This window comes from Lepisosteus oculatus (assembly GCF_040954835.1).
Source record: "Lepisosteus oculatus isolate fLepOcu1 chromosome 22 unlocalized genomic scaffold, fLepOcu1.hap2 SUPER_22_unloc_1, whole genome shotgun sequence".
In the NCBI taxonomy this organism is placed as follows: domain Eukaryota; kingdom Metazoa; phylum Chordata; class Actinopteri; order Semionotiformes; family Lepisosteidae; genus Lepisosteus; species Lepisosteus oculatus.
In genome coordinates this window covers 175,695-191,960 of record NW_027167649.1, presented here as the reverse complement: position 1 = coordinate 191,960, position 16,266 = coordinate 175,695, and the positions used below count along the sequence as shown (strand labels likewise).

Below are 16,266 nucleotides of genomic sequence, written 5' to 3'. Positions count from 1 at the left end.
TTGGGAGGTCAGTGAAGGTTAGCTAGGCTGTTTGAAGATGCCGAAGACCGTGTGTTTTGGGTTTTCTTTTGTAGTAAGGTTAGCTTTCCCAAACCTTCTTAGCCAGTTCCATTTTATTTGTTGTTTTCTTTTCTTTGGCACTACTATAGTTCCCTTACCCTGTGTGTTATTGTGTCTTATCACATACCAGTAACTTATTCACTTAAAATAATCACTTTTTGCACCAACCCTTGTTGTCACGCTTCCTAAGTCCCTCACCAGAACCCACCTGTATCCAAAAATTATCCTAAATGTTACACCCCTTTACCCCTAGATACTTGGGGTCATAACATTTTTCGGGGCTCATCCGGGAGATCAAATCCCAGTGTTAAGGATTTCTTTTTTGGTTGCAGAATTTTGGTGTTTGTACTTTTGTGCATTTTGGGACTGGTTAGCGTTATCGGGTATTTGTTTAGGAATAAGGACTGCTATAGGATTCTGATTTGTGGATTGTGTTTTTGGCAAGGTAGTTATGGCCACTTTCGATTTGCAAACGTTTGTGGAGGAGCCTTCCTTTGAGCAGCTGGAGAGGTGTAGGAAGGACGAATTGCTCCAAATTGCTGATCACTTCCAGATTCAGGTATCGACGCAAGCTCTTAAAAGGAACATCAAGAGAGCTGTGATTGATAAATTGGTGGAATTAGAAGTCTTTGCACTAGCGAGCAACGACGCCAGTCCTCCTCGGGCTGGTGCTAAATCTGCTATGGCTAGCGAAGAACACATTGAGGTGCAGGTGGTGGCTAAAGACTTAACGGAGGCAGACGTCAAGGCCACATTACCTCCCTTTGAACCGTTCTCTCCGGTCTCCACTGGGTCAAAAAATGAGATTCGCCTGAAAGTTCATCTGGCCTGCTTGCAAATAGAGGCGCAGGAAAAAGCCCAGGCACGCCAGGTAGAATTTGAGTTGAGCCTTTGTAGCGGACGGCTTCCTCTGCATTGTGTCAAATGAACACCCAGGGACACCAGGTAGAGGTCTGCGATTTTATTTCCTGATAGAACATAAAACGTGGGTGTTACGCTAAATGTCTCTCTCTCTCCCGATTGGCATCCACAATGCATCTGAGACTCTCCTTATTATATCATATTATATAAAATAACAGAATAATAATAATATCTAGAATGATATATAAGATCTAACAATATAAAGAATGATATATAAAAATAATAGATTACATATATAAATGTAATTATATAATATAATATATAATTAACACAATACCCACCATCTATGTACATTCAGATGACTACACATATATCATATCAATATCAAATCAATTACAATGATTGTTATACACCCATAATTAGCCCCTTTCTTTTCCCATGTTTTATCTATCATCACATTATATGTACTCTCCATGATATAAGACACACCTAACATATTAAATAAGAAAGAAAAAAATTATAACAAAATGGACGACATACCTTATAGAACATAAAACACATGGGCGTTACACACGCTAAATGTCTCTCTCTCCTGCTTAGCAAAATATAACATGGGGTTAAACACCATATAATGCATTAAACATTACCTTTATGAACTACCGTGATTAATTGGGCACACAACTGTAATATTCACAGAAATAAGATATATAATATCACCACATGATATGTAATAAAAAGAAATTAAAAAAATAACGCTTGCATGCTAACTTGCATGACCACGTGTCGCTAGCACCACACTACACTCCATTACGGTACGTTAGCATATCGCAACAGGCCCTCCAGATCAGACATCCTAACTTTCTAATTAATCAAATAAACATTACGTGCAACCCAATAATGCTGCACAGTCTTCGTCACATGGTCACCAATATATTACGCCACACTAGTAATCATTTAAAACAGAAAATAAATTGAAGAAGGCTCCACAGCCGAAACGTTCTGACCAATATGTTAGAATATTGACCAAACGGATGGCATATTTTCATTAATATCTCCGAAACAGTGCAAACTATATAGCTTAAAACCCAATGCAAGTGAAAGCAGAGACCCAGAGTTTTCATTTAATGTCCATTAACCCCAGGTTTAAACGCAGCATCATGTCTGCCATCAAATGAAAGTGTGTTTAATATTGAGGAATAATGGCCAAACAGATGGGATATTTTCATTATGTTCTCCGAAACGATGCATACTACAAGCTCAAAATCCAATACATGTGAAAGCAGAGACCCATAGCTTTCATTTAATACCCATTAACCCCGGTTTTAAACGCAGCATCATGTCTGCCATCATAAGAATATACGTCCAATATTTTAGAATATTGACCAAACCGATGGCATATTTTCATTAATATCTCCGAAACGGTGCATACTACAAGCTTAAAACACAATGCATGTGAAAGCAGAGACCCAGAGCTTTCATTTAATGTCCATTAACAATGGTTTTAAACGCAGCATCAGTTATGATTGGGATTCTAAGTTTAAAAACCACTTATTCTTAATTCAAGAAGTTGGAATCCAACCGCACAGGGCCGCGTAACTAGTTAGCATGCCGGAGTCTTGTTCGTTATCAGAATTAACCAGACAAATCGCTCCACCAACTAAGAACGGCCACGCACCACCACCCACAGAATCGAGAAAGAGCTATCAATCTGTCAATCCTTTCCGTGTCCGGGCCGGGTGAGGTTTCCCGTGTTGAGTCAAATTAAGCCGCAGGCTCCACTCCTGGTGGTGCCCTTCCGTCAATTCCTTTAAGTTTCAGCTTTGCAACCATACTCCCCCCGGAACCCAAAGACTTTGGTTTCCCGGATGCTGCCCAGCGGGTCATGGGAACAACGCCGCCGGATCACGAGTCGGCATCGTTTATGGTCGGAACTACAACGGTATCTGATCGTCTTCGAACCTCCGACTTTCGTTCTTGATTAATGAAAACATTCTTGGCAAATGCTTTCACTTTCGTCTGTCTTGCGCCAGCCCAAGAATTTCACCTCTAGCGGCGCAATACGAATGCCCCCGGCCATCCCTCTTAATTGTGGCACCAGTTCCGGAAACCCACAAAATAGAACCGGAGTCCTATTCCATTATTCCTAGCTAAAACACTTATCCATACTCGGTTGAATTTCACATACTTTTCACTTTGAAAGTCAGCTGTGAAATCATTAAGAAATTAATGATACAACTGATTTTTCTCTTCACTAAACTTACCAAATTCTCAGAGTAGAGTTATCTGTGAATTCCTTTGACCTGCTGTGGTCTGCACAATCGGTAAGAATCACAGAACAATGAGGGGCCAATTTTAATACATTGCAATCTTACAGTTTGTTTCATACATTTTTTAGTTATGAGATCAAAATTAAAAAATATTTTAATCCCAAAACAAGAAGCAGTCATTGTTCATGATGGTCACAATTAGAAGTTGTATTGAAATTATATAGAAAATCTAAAAGTTTGAAAAAGCTAATTGCGCAATAATTTTTATTATTTTTTTATAAATTATGGCAATAAAATATGACAGCATTCACAACTAGTATGGTTAAACTCGATTGATTTTTATATAACATATTTCATAACAAGGTTGACCTGAGACACTTAACATAGCTGGGTGATGATACATGATGTTACAATATAGAAAGAGTAAAAGCCAGAAGATAACTGAGGAGAGGAACCAAAAACTCCTTAGTAAGTAGAGAAAAAAAACCTCTAGGGGTCCAGGATCAACTGACTGCCCAACCCCTCTGGGTATGCTAACATTATACAATTAGAAAAATAGTTTGGAGGCAAAAGACAAAACTCTCGCACAGTCCTATTTTCAGTTTTTCTGCATTATTGATTTCTTCTTCAAAGGTGTTAGGCATGTGAAAATTTGTGATTTTGTCCTGAGCAGCACTGTCATCCTGGTCATCACACCTCTTCATGTACATCCTTGCATCTTTTCTGGTAGTGAATGGCAGGTGACAGCTACAAAAAATAACATATGCATAATCATTATGATTGTGTTGAAAACAAAATTAAAAAATAAAAGCCTAAGCAACTCTGTGCATTAAAATTTCTAATATTCACAATTGTGAATCATTAAAAAACAAATGCAGTAGAATTAGGCTGTGAAACTGATCAAATGCCATAAGCCCTATTCAAATTCGTGACTGATTTTCCAGGATGGAGACAATTTTATTTTGTTTAAGAAACTGATCTCTGTCGTAAATAGAAATCCCAGCTCAGTGATAGAAACTAGCCATGTTAGCAGATTATTACTTTACAGTTTAAAAAGTAATTAATTAATGTGGTCACAAATAATATCTTGGCTTTCAGACCATAATATGCTTTTAACAGTTTACTGAAAAAATGTTCCCAGCAGTTTAGCTCCAAAATGAAAATGAAATGGTTTCATTTTGTGTTATGTCAAGGGTGTCCACTGTATAGAAATTCAATTTTAAAACATTGTTGAAATGACAAACCACTGGAAATACTGGTTTATCTAACCTCTAACTCATTAACAATGTTCATTGCTGTTGTCCTTAAACTTTTCAGAAATTTTAATTAAGAAAATAAAGCAATTGTTCCCTAGACTAATCTTTTGTGTTCTGTTCGCTGTGAATCAGAAAGGTGCTGTTCTTGAAGTCCAGTCAGTCTCTGTTATCTTTCTTCCCAAGAGGAATGCCATCAAACTTCTTTTTCTTCTGCTTGTCTAAGGATGAACTGAAATGAAGCAATTAGTATTTCAGTGGCAGAAAATAATCTGTCATATATACCTCTCCAGTGCTTTTGATGCACAAATGGTGTCCTGCCGAAAAATTCTTCTGTTTGGTAATGTTGGGCAGTTTCAAAAGAAGCTTATCGATATGATTATCAAGAATCTATTCTGTAGATAATGAAAGAAAATAACTAAAAAATCAGAGTAAGAATTATTATCCAGACTTATCTTTCTGTTCTCTTTCAATAAGAACGGTGTTATTAATGAAGTCCAGTCGGTCTCATTCCATCTCTCTTCCCAAGAGGCTGCCCGTCTAATGCTGCTGAAAACTCCATTGTCCATTCTGGGAATGCTGTGCTGTTCAGATAGTGTCAACAAATTTCAAAAATAGCTCACATCTTTAAATCTTTTTATGTTTTGTTTACAGCATGTGGCATTTTTTTGCAGTAACAATTGAGTGGGGTATTTAATTTGGCTCTATGCTCTTCTGAAAATCATTTGTTGGGCATCGCATACCCCCCCCCAATATACTTGCTATACTTGCTGATGAGAATGAGAAATGCCATATTCTAGATAATAAAATAAACAGAATTCTAACCATAATTTCAAGCTACAAGAAAATACATATCTGCAAAACTTGTGCTTTCATATACCTACTTAGTATTGTTTTAAATGCTTAGTGATCCAACAACTCCAGAGCCTGTTCTTCTCCTTGAAATGATTTCCTTGAAACACTGAAATCAAAGAGGAGCTCTTCTCTTTCAGCAATATCCCTATTTGCCAAAAACAGAATTGTCAGGATGGGCTGTTCGTTGATTATGAATGTCTCTAATACAGGTCTGATGTTGTCCCTTTTCTTAGAGAAATGTATCTGCATTCCGATCGTCTCCTTATCTTGATGACAGGTGCAGTGTTCACCACAAGCGTCAATGCACATTTTTTGTACAGGTCCATCAAAAAAGATAAATATTTCATTTCTCCTTCTGGCATCTGTTCCATTAGGGCTTCTGCAGCTGTCTTTGTGATGACCTCACCATGAAAATCACACACAACCTCTGCCTTCTGGAAACGTCTGGAAGTCAAGACCTTCTTCCCTTTCACAGGATCGACAACGATGTGCAGGCCTTTCCAGCTTTGACGCTTTACCAACTTTTTAAATTCATTATCATTTGGTGGCAGTTCCAAGTTTGTCTTCCACTTCTCAAGAACGTCAGATGCTGTTGATGCATTGGCTGACCATCCCATCTTTTGAATATAGCAGGTTACCAGTCTTTCTGTTGGTAACTGTCTAGCGTAATGGTCTGGAAAGAAAATGACAATATACATTCTCAGAATATATTCTAAACTTACATTAAGTGTTTGTTGGTGAAAATAATTGATTTGTACATTTACCAGTAATATTCTGCTGTCTCATCTTCCTCTGCTCTGTTCTCCACCTGTCATAACAGTGACGGTCATGACTTCCAGTCAGGCTAACACGCTTCTTCTTTTTGGGAAGCTGTCCATCTAATGTCACCGGAAACACCTGTATCAGTTGTTGGAAGGCTGTAGAATAATCCAACTTCGTAGAAGTAAATCCTGCAGCTGCCATAGTGGATCTTGACCTTGATCTGTTGTAAGTATTTAAATAAAATATCACAGGTCTTTGTAACACAATGTAAAAAATGAATGAAAAGGGAATATTAGATTCCAACTTACTCCACAAGTGGTGTGCATTGTTCAGAGTCTGATGTTTTCTCCCCTGAGCTTGACCTGAAGTTAAAAAAATAAGTAATTGTGTAATTGTAGTTTTGTGAGATACTGATTTTGTTTACTCATTTTGAGATCACAGTGACACTTACTGCGATCCTTCTTCTGCAAAGCCTTCATCACTTCGATTGCTGAGCAGATGTTGGCATGTGTCAGCATTCTATAAGGTTTCTCTGCCGTAGAATTAGAATGTGCTAAATTATCTGCAACAATGCTCTTCTGTGCATCTGTTACATTTATTGCGGCCGTCTCAAATGCCCTCCTGGCAACCTGGCTAGTAATGAATGGCAAGCAGTACCTACAAAATAAACAAGCAAGCATATGTGATCATTTCCAACTCACCAAAAAAAAAAAAAAGATGCTGATGGACAAAAGAAATACAACATTTTCCGGAATAATAATACTATACCTTAGTTGCTATAGTTATAGCTTATGTACTTTCACAAAATGTTGTCAATTTGTCTGACCAGCAATAAAGCTAGTACAGTGAGGCATTGCAACTTGGCAATCATGCAAAAGCTCATTAGGTGCACTACAATGAGGTCCAGGTGAAACATTGTCAGAACCAGGTCACCTTTTAAAAAGACTTTAATTTAAAGCTTAGGTCACTGCAAGGAAAAGGCCACACCTAGTCAGTTGTCTGTGCATTCCATAATGCCTTGAATGTCACCAGAAAAAAGGAAGGGAGCCATTGGCATGCTGCAGGCTGGGGGTAGAGTGTGGAGGTGTTGCATTTATTTTTCCATCAGTTTATATTAATTATATATATTTAATATATAATCTAATATTATTATAATATATAATATTATAATAATATTATTCTGCTTACTTCTTATGCAGTCTTCTCAAGTCGTTGGTAGGATTGTAAATAGGATCTCCAGCAGATGAAATGAAAAACTTCTCTTCCTCCTGTCCACAGCTGCTGTCCTTGGCAGTAGAGTGCAGTTGTGTGAAGTACACATGAAACATCTGATGGAAAACAAAATGCAATTATGGTACATTCCAAATATTCTTAGATATTGCAAATGATGGTAGCTATACAGGGAGAGGTCTTTTTTTCTATATTAACATGTATTTTAATTGGCTTCTATGAAAATTGCCTGTGGTTTAAGTGTGTGTGTCTTGTGATGGACTGGTGTCACATTATGTGTGTTACTCTGCTTTGCACCCACCGCTTGACAGGAAGGTTCCAGTTCTACCACAACCCTTAAGGGGTATTTCAGTGTAGCCATCAACTTACATGTTCCTCTTCTTCATTCAATGCAAAGGACGCCAATTGCTGTGATGCAGTTTTGTGCTCTTTCACACCAATTATGACCATTTTTTGTCCACTTGGTGAAACAACAGTCTTTCTTTGCATCCATTCCTCAACCTGTAATAGCAAGAAAATAAAATAAATATGCCAACCTGTAAGACGATCGCAAACCCCTACTCTTAAAGGCGCTCCAGCCCTTCCTCATTTGCCTCATTCACCGCATCTGTTCCTTGTTCCTACCCTGTTTCAGTTCACCTCTAAAAGCCAGGCGCTCACTTCACTTGTGGCTCTGCACCTGATCTCCGCATCGTGCGAGCCCGGGTCCTGGTTGTGCCTGGCTCCGTTGTGTTTTTAGCTTCCTGCTCCTGTTCCTGTTCCCCCCGCCGGTCCCGACCCGGCACCTGTTTTTAATCCCTGGTTTTTGGATAGATTACATGGACATGGACCTTTGCTTTTTTTGTTGGATTCTCCCTTGGACTTATTCTTTGGATTGTTTGCCTCGGCCACACTTCCCCGGATCACCAGCACTGCATGGACACGCCCCCCTGTTTTCATCCCCCATTTCCTGCATGACTTTTTCCCCAGTGTTTCCTCACAATGATGTTTATGGCTGACATCATTTCACATGGGTGAAAGCTAAGGAATAAAAACATGTACAATGGAGATACCACTGCTTAATTTTAAATGCCTTTAAAAAATAAATACCTCCTGAGAACAATTTGCCACTCCCAGATCCTTGGTAAGGTACTGTTTGAATCCAGCCAGGAGGAGCATCCAGGGAGTGCTTTCTATAGAGTCCAGCTTGGGCCACTCTCTTCAGGAGAGCCTGCTGATACTTTTTAACTACTGGGGGTCTGTAAGAATATAAAACACCGGTTTAAACATATAATACCTATAAGACAAATTAGAATTTTAGTAAAAAATAGATACATCAGAAAAATAAAAAGTCTTACTGCTGATAGAGTTCTTTGGAGCTCACATCTTCCCCTTCCTTATCCGCTTCTGCTTCAATTTCTGGAGCAGCCTCTGGCATCTCTTCCTCCTGGACAGCGGCCTCTTGCTCAGGGCCGCTGGAATACAGGTAGATTCTTTTCAACATGCTTTTACATAATATGTTGTAACAATGATTTCAAAAAGAAACTACAGAAGCCTTACAAATTAAAAATATCTCACCGTGCCAATGTGTCTTCAGGCTTCCCACGTACAAAAAGGCCCAAGGACTCCAGCAGTCTTACAACCACTGTCCCGTTTGCCTCACCAGACACGATCTCTATTCTGTTGTAATCCACGATGGCCCTGTTCTTCAGGTGATTTATCTTTCCTCGCCTGTTGAGAGGCCATCCTGATCTCCTCTGCCGTGGCGTGCTTCGTACACGCCCTCTTCAAGTGAGCAGGAAGCTGATCAAAAGTATTCAGGCACATCTTACACACCAGGGGAATCCTTGCGGGTTTCCTTTGAAAATAAATAATATAATTTGTGTATAGAAACAAGCTAAGACTGATTTCTTAAATTATCCTTAATTTTCTCTCTCATAGTTTGAGCATACTGATTTTATTGTATTTATATCAGAATTGCTCATTGCTACAAATGAAATAATGGCTTAATATAAAAAAGTGAACTCTTACTTGGTCTCAGTCACAAACTTTCCAATAGGAGCCATTGTGGAGTTCAAAAACTGCTGGTCCTAGAAGTGGGGAAGGAATTTTATAAGATAAATTGAATTACAACAGAAGGATTGGCTGAGGGAACACTGGAATATATACAAATTCCAACTAGTGAGGAGTCCATATAGACAATGCTACCTTTCATATTCAGTATAAGATGGAGAGATTAAATTGGCCCTGAAAATTCACTGCAATGAGAAACTGCTCCTGCCACTGTATATGAACAAACATACATGCTCATCTATATTCATTTGCAGTTACATTATTGCAATGAATCTGTATCCAAAAAAGGATGTGCTCCATCTCGTCAGTAGATTGGATTCCAAAACTGATTTGGGTCAATATACATTACCTTAGAAGATAAGGTACAGTCTACTGTAGGGAAACATTAACTTAGAAAGCATTGGCCTTCCCCGGGGGGGCAGGTAGTTGCAAAAGATAAACCTTTATGCTATCTTTATCTTAAGATAAGTGGCCAAGCAGTATTTTTCCAAGTTTCACCAAGCTCATCATGTTGCCATAGTAGACAAAGTTCTATAAAATGTTAAATAAACAGCATCTTGGTCTTTCAATACTGTACAAGGTGAATTAAACTGTCCCTGGTAATGCAAAGTAATGAGAAGCATCCCAGAAACTTTATCTCTAGAAACATTAGCTGTTTTCTACTATCATGTAATTTAGTGTGATGTTGTCAGAATTCAAGGACATTATCACACACAGAAATTGGTTCAGTTGAATCTAAAAAACACAGCTAAACATGGGTTTAAATGTAAAATAGAAGTCTTACCTCTTGTCAGAATCCTCCTGAATGATAGCTACATACACGATGTCCCTCTTGGATCCATGGCAGTGATGCAGCATTAATCTCCCAGCCCATATCATATCATATAAACTTGTGGGCTCTGTTCTGGGTGAAATCAAACTGTGTCTTTTATGAAGCGCAATCAGTCTCAGTCCATCTCTTCCCAAGAGGCTGCTGAAACATTACAATGCACTTCTGTTGTGTCTGCATGTTCTCCTGGACCTCAGTCAGCTGCTTTGTGGCTTCTCATGTGTCCTACTGGCAACATGCCAGGAGATGAGTGGCAGGCGGACTCTACAAAACAGCAGAAGCACATTAATATGATTTTGTTGAAGGCACAATGAAAGAACAACTTCAAGAACTCCATTTGTTGCACTTTTCTATTGCTTTGAAATTCTCAGAAACCTGTCATATTTTAAAAGCTGCAGTGGACTGAGTCTGCTTATCTGCTCCAATGCAGTAAATCCTTATGGAATGTGATAGACTTTGCTGGGAAGTGACACCTGTTAGAGTAAAAAATCTCCTTTGTGTAAGAGACAGGTCTCTATTAAACAGAAATCACAGCTCAGTCATAGATACGAACCGCTATAGCTAATAATTGAAACCGGCCAGGACCGATAGTCGACAATAATTGAAACCGCCATAGCTAATAATTGCCTCCAATTCCAAAATCAACTGGATTTGGTGCTCTGAATAATTTTTTTTTTCAATTAAAATAATTACAACAGTTTATGGCTAAAATGAAAATAAAATGCAGTCATTGTAGATTCGGTCTACGGCATCTATTGAACTGCAATTAAAGTTTTAAAACATTCTTGTAAAGATAAATCACTTTTCATTAAATGTCTCACTTCTTAATGAGGTTTTAAAATATCTCTGTAGTCCAAAAATAATTGCTGTAGTCCTTAGCCTTTTCAGAAACCTTCACTAAAAGGTTTAAGGAATTGTTATCTAGACTCATCTTGTAGGCTCTGTTCTTGGTGTCATTCATGAAGTTTAGTGAGTCTCAGTCGATGTCTCTTCCCAAGCGGCTGCCCATCTAATGCTGCTGGAAACTCCAGTGTCCGTTCTGGGAATGCTGGGCCATCACCCGTCTTCTGACAATCATATCTCCTTTGTCTGTGAACAATACATTCATAAATCAATAATTAGTGTAACACATCGTCTCAAAAAGATTTGAGAGTTTGTTTAATTTCAACTGACCCAAAAGCAGATGTCTTACACTGAAAAAGATTATTTGCATTGCTCCACTGATCATGAACTAATTGGAAAACTTTTAAGTGGAGTGATCGCTCTTTTGAAACATTCAGATAAAGTCGACAGTTTTTCAAAAGTGGTGACAATAATAACTGATTCAAAACTGCCAATGATCATTTTACAGTATCAACAGCAGCACCCAGCAATGAAGTGTATGGAGAGTGTTGAGTGTTTCAATCAGTCAGTCTGACCCACTTGGCTGGGTGCTAAGCTTCTGTAGGACGAGGCAGCTGGGATCCCAATGAGGACTCACAAGTAGGGGATGGTATGGAAGAGAGGTGCCAAGAGGTGGAAGCGAGATAAATGTGAAAGAGAGAAGGGGCTTACATATAACATGAGTAGGTGTTATCAAGAATGATTATGATTTAGTGCCGCTGAGGCTGTTTGAACTTGATGTTTGCCATTCACTAACTCTTGTTACATATGAAGTTACTGAAGAGAAGCTGGGGTGGAAATCAAATTCCACTCTCATACTTCCACTGTCCAATCTCTCTGACTGAACACAGAGCTTAGAGCATCTTCTCCCCCACCCTTCCCTCCAGTCCAGGATCACTGGCACAGCAGGTCTCCCTGTACAGGCCCTAAGTTACAGGAGCGCCACCTAAATGACAGCGATGAGCCCTGACCAGCACTGTTATTCTGTCTCTTTATGAATGTCAGATCATTGTTTCATTGTTAGAATTTGGCCAAACAACTGAAATATGCATGACTGTCATGCTTACTGTCATATTCTTTACCACCCGTGGGTGCTGTAGGTGCTTCAGCTGGAGAATGGCCTGCAGGTAATACAGCACAAGAAGCTGCTCAGGCATGGTGATGTCTTCAGAGGTGTGCGTCTTCTTCAGTATCCGCTCCACATCTCTCTTTGCAGCCCTCAGCACCTTCCAGCAGTCACTGGCGCTCGGCCCAGGAGTCTGCAGCTGTCTGTATCTGTGGCAAAAGGAGTAGTACCATCAATGTCAATTCCCATCATGTACTGGAACTGGAAACCAACTGGAATCAGAGTTCCAAATGGAACATACCTCTTTCTGATTACTTCCTTTGAGACATCCTTGCTTTTTTTCTGCTGAATGTCCTTTAGGATGCTCTGGAAGATGATGATGATGTTAGCCAGGCTGGGATCCTCCTGTCTTAGGTTGGTGGCATTCAGGATGTAGCACAGGAACCGGTTGATATTTTTGATGTAATTAGCAACGGTTTGGTGAGACAGTCCAGTCATCCTCAGTTGGTAAAAAAAATTGCGTGTTTTGGGAATGTCCTTCACAAACATCAAGGATGCTTTAGACGGATCCATAAAAAACAGAAATCTGGAAACGTTGTGTATCTAAAAAAAATGTTTTTAGGGTTTATTTTTAGGACTGGCACAATCTCAGATGGGTAAATTCTGTGCGAATGATTTAAAATATGTACTTTGTGAGCCTCTGCCCAGTTTTAAATACCTACCTCCTGAGAGCAGTTTACCACACCCAGGTCCTGGATAAGGTACTGTTTAAACCCAGCCAGGAGAGGAACATCCAGATTGTGTTTTCTGTATAGTCCAGCCCGGGCCACTCTCTTCCGGAGAGCCTGCTGATAACTCTTCACTACTGGGGTCCTGTAGGGATATAGGACACTAATCATAGAATGATTTCATACATAAGAGAGCCGGTGGAATTATTAATCAAAATGGAAACATGAGAGGAAAGTCTTACTGCTGCTCCAGTTCTTCAGACCTCCCATGTTCCCCTTCATCTTCCTCGTCCTCCTCAGTCTCTGGAGGAGCCTGCGGCAGCTCTTTCTGCTGGACTGCATGCACTTCCTCAGGGCATCTGGAACTGTAAAAGTACCATTTCATAAAATACTAACCGAGATAACCGGTTTCAAAAAAGCCTTTGAAAATACAATGAAGAAATGGCAAAATTGAATCTCTCACCTTGCTGGTTTGTCTTCAGGTTTCCCACGTACAAAACAGCCCATGGACTCCACCAGTCTCACAGCTAGGTTCCTATTTGCCTTGTCAAACAATAGCTCTATGCTCTCGTAATCCACAACATGCCCATTCCTCAGGTGATTCATCAAATCCTTCCTGGCCTGGCGAGAGGTCATCCTGATCTCCTCTGGTGTGGCTTGCTTCATACACACCCTCTTCAAGTGAGCAGGAAGCTGGTCAAATGTCCTCAGGCATATCTTGCATACCAGGGGAATCCTGTTGGGTTTCCTAAGACAACATAGAAAAATGTTTGTCTATAGAAACAAGAGAAAGCCTACATTTTCCTAATTAAGCTTTCTCCCTAATTGTATTTTATCAGCTAGGTACATGATTCTGAAATAAAACATGACTTTGTACAACAACAATGAACTCTTACTTGGTGGATGTTCCAACTGAAGCCATGTGAGATCTGTCCCCAGACGTCTTCAGATGTAAAAGACTGAGGGAATTTTCCTTTTCAAAAGATATATGAAGAATTAAGTCAACATTATTAATATCAGGGGAAGTCAAAATGAATTAGCTAAAACAATTCCCTTAGGTTCCCATCTAATTGCCAGCAACCATACCACCCTGCAACTCACAACTGGCAACCCACTGAAGCTAAGCAGGTGTGAGCCTTGTCAGTACCTGGATGGGAGACCTCCTGAGAAAAACGAAAGTAATTAAAGTAAGGCTGCTGGAAGAGGTGTTAGTGGTGCCAGCAGGGAACGCTCACCCTGCAGTCTATGTGGATCTTAATGCCCCAGAGTAGTGACAGAGAAACTGTACTGTAGAAAGGTGCTGTCTTTCGTATGGGTCGTAAAACTGACCTGTTGGGTCCTGACCCCCTGTGGTGTTACCCCAGCATCGTGGCTAAATTTCCCATTGGCCTTTACCAATCATGGCCTCATAATAATCCCTATTTATGAATTGGCTTTATCACACTGTTCTTCTCCCCACTGAGAGCTGGTGTGGTAAGTATTCTGGCACACGATGGCTGCCATCACTTCAGAAAGAAATGAGTTTTACATTTGTTCTGTAAGTACTTTTTCAGAGATGTTCTGAACAATAACACATTAAAAGATAACTGTATAATATTCATATTTAAATGAAATCTTAGTGCTATTTTACATATTCCAATAAACAGAGAATGTTTGAAAGTCTCTAAACAATGGGAGATGAGTTAGGAAGTCTTAAAGTTTTAATCGTAGTCTTTAAAAGCAATAAATATCATGTCAAAACTAAAAATCAGTAAGATCATTGGGGCACATTAAGCTCTGCTTCCACTTTCCTTATTCAATATTCTGACACTGTTATATCTTCCATAAGCTTCTGTGAAGATGTATGCATACCCACAAAACAGTTAAGATATATGGCAATAAGAATCCATGGTTCTCAAAAGAATTACAAGACCTGTGCCATAAAGAGAACAGGTCTTTTATCATGGTTGACTGAACTGAATATATCTCTGACAAGTGTGAACGGTGCTCAGCAATGAAGAAAGAGAAGCCACATTACAAAGCTAGAAGAGCAATTGGATGAAAACAAGCAGAAATCAGACTGGAGAAAAAGAAAAAAATGACCAATTATGAAACAAAAAATCTGGTCAAAGGCCCCAGCCTGCCAGGTAAACTTCAGTTTGATGTGCTCTTTGAGAATCTTGATTGAAGGGCTCTAGACAATATGTCACTGTGCAGACCACCTGGATCCTGTGTTCACCGGATTTGATGATACTTCACAGTTTCAGAGTGTCCACTCTAATTCCTGGTCCTGAATCTTCAAAAAAATCGTGCCCTAATGGCTACAAGCCAGACCAACTGCTCTGAGCTCGAAGGCTATGAATGGCTTTGAGCATCTGGCGCTTAAGCACCTCCAGCTGTGCCCATCTCCCCTGTTGGATCCTTAACAGTCTGCCTCTCGGGCAATCAAGTCTGCTGAGGATGCTGTTAACCTGGCTCTCCACTTGACACTCCAGCACTTGGAAGAACCATATTTCTGCTCGTTGCTTTGTTTGGATTTTAGATTGGCCTTCATCACCATTAACCCACATAAACTAATTATTAAGTTGGTAGTAGTGTTGTTGGCCTGTATAAGCATATATGATGTTTAAATACAATTTCTTACCTTTTGTCGGCAATATTGATTGCAGAAGCTGAACTCAGATGTTAATGATAGAAAATCCAGATCTTCAGGTTTTTCTACCGCTTAAATAGAGGAGAAATTGAAAATGCATCCAACAGTAGAAATGCTGAAGAGCTCATCCAGTGAGTTGTGTCTCAGATGGAATTGGTGTCTCTAGTGAGTAGAGAGATGTGGCTTATCAAAAGAAATCAGTTCGGCTGCTCCACCCCCGCAGTCTCCTCCCCTCCTCCAAGCCCAGCCTTTTATTCAATCTAACGAACCAGATCATGTCACGGAAAATAACGGCTTTCATATTAGCACACATCACTAGAAAAGGATTATATTTCTATATTTCTCTTACATACAATTTATTTACAAGTGTTGTTATTGCGTGGTCCCTTCATTGCCCTTCATTGTGTGGTTCCCATATGGTTGTACAGTAAATACAGCGGGAGGAGTTTTACTCACTACACTCAAAACTTACAGTACAGAGACGTTCTGAACGACAAAACATAACGATTCTTAATCCCACAAGAAAGAAAAGAACAATCTTAATGTTAAGACATAATAAATTGTGTTCTTTCCAGTAGTAATTTGTACTACCAACCAGCCCATCATTGGGAACAGTCCAATTACCCATTAATGTAATGATTCCTCGTTCTACTTCTTTTTGAGAAGAAGAGATTTAAAAAAAATCAGGAAGAAGTAAGAGTGCAAAGGAATATTTTAATGATCTCTAGTTAAATTGGAGAATGAACTGCCTCTCTGTCCCCCAGTCTGAGAACAGCAGGTGTCTGTCTC

At 39.5% G+C, this 16,266-nt stretch overlaps 2 long non-coding RNA genes across 6 annotated transcripts; both read right to left on the bottom strand.

Annotated features, from left to right (window-relative positions):
• Positions 1-3,695: 3,695 nt before the first annotated feature.
• Positions 3,696-10,761, bottom strand: LOC138225623 (uncharacterized). Of its 4 annotated transcripts, XR_011184085.1 has the most exons (13): positions 10,125-10,761; positions 9,299-9,357; positions 8,846-9,125; positions 8,626-8,742; positions 8,378-8,526; positions 7,658-7,789; positions 7,247-7,386; positions 6,510-6,715; positions 6,367-6,420; positions 6,061-6,278; positions 5,326-5,969; positions 4,458-5,025; positions 3,696-3,935 (listed from the first exon to the last, which is right to left on the bottom strand). It is a non-coding gene; the product is annotated as an uncharacterized lncRNA (long non-coding RNA). The 4 variants fall into 4 exon arrangements; XR_011184084.1 differs by having other exon boundaries at positions 3,696-5,025; XR_011184086.1 differs by lacking the exon at positions 5,326-5,969 and having other exon boundaries at positions 3,696-5,025.
• A 1,837-nt stretch (positions 10,762-12,598) lies between these two features.
• On the bottom strand, positions 12,599-15,737 carry LOC138225621 (uncharacterized). 2 transcript variants are annotated; one of them, XR_011184082.1, is made up of 6 exons: positions 15,469-15,737; positions 13,742-13,818; positions 13,309-13,593; positions 13,088-13,210; positions 12,840-13,008; positions 12,599-12,720 (listed from the first exon to the last, which is right to left on the bottom strand). It is a non-coding gene; the product is annotated as an uncharacterized lncRNA (long non-coding RNA). The 2 variants fall into 2 exon arrangements; XR_011184081.1 differs by having other exon boundaries at positions 12,840-12,990; positions 15,469-15,736.
• Positions 15,738-16,266: the final 529 nt, after the last annotated feature.